Source organism: Nymphaea colorata, chromosome 4, assembly GCF_008831285.2.
Source record: "Nymphaea colorata isolate Beijing-Zhang1983 chromosome 4, ASM883128v2, whole genome shotgun sequence".
Taxonomy (NCBI): Eukaryota; Viridiplantae; Streptophyta; class Magnoliopsida; order Nymphaeales; family Nymphaeaceae; genus Nymphaea; species Nymphaea colorata.
Window position 1 is genome coordinate 18,038,848 of NC_045141.1, and position 911 is coordinate 18,039,758.

Consider the following 911-nt stretch of genomic DNA (forward strand, 5'->3'; position numbering starts at 1 on the left):
ACTTTGGAGTGCCGACAATTGCTGCGATTCGAAGTGCCCCATGGCTGTTCCACTCATCTGATAATCGGAAGAAAGTGACAGAAGTAGTTGATTTTTTTCCTTTCTTTTGAGAAGTCTAGAGATTTAGAATAAATTTGTGCTAATAAAGGCTCAAGAAATGGCCCTCTTCAATTTCTCTTAAGACTTGTGGCGCTTAACTTTTGAACTGGGAATTGTTTCAGAAACAAAAGAGATTCAACTAAAAGACAAGAACTTGCTTCCTGGGGATATAAAAGCTGCGAACATCTATTTCACGCGAATTTCAAGAAGTTGTTTGAAACTATTTTAGGCCCCTGGATGAAGTGCTTATGAAAATAACTCAAAAAATAAAGGAAAGCCTTTAAATGTTTTTGAAAAATAACAGAAAATTTGGGCACGATTCAGGAGAATTTCTATTAACAAGATACTTTCTAGCTTCATCAGTCGTTTTCGCGACTCAGCTTCCATTGTTGGAGAAACGCCTGATCCTGCATCCCATGATTGGCCTACTTGTTTTTCTCGATGCCCAAATAAACTGAGTTTTTCAGGTCCATGCTCACTATGCCCTCTGTGTGTACCAATAAACAGGTGTGACCTTCTCCTGCCCCAGCAAGTTCGCGTATCAAAAGACACAACGTTACATATCAGGAATATACTTGCGTCATCACAATACTTGACGATGATTCCCGGATGTGACATCCCACTGTCACTTCAAATAACAGGAGCAGGGAAAGCGTATGTCAAGAAAAAAAGAGATACCTTAAAGCGAGAAGAAGACAAGCACGTCGCTTTGAACTCGATATTCTTATGGTTTCAAGTGTTCACTCCCTCCAGCTCTTTCTGATTCAGAGACTTGGACACGTTGACGTAAACGCTAATGGTTCATAAAATCA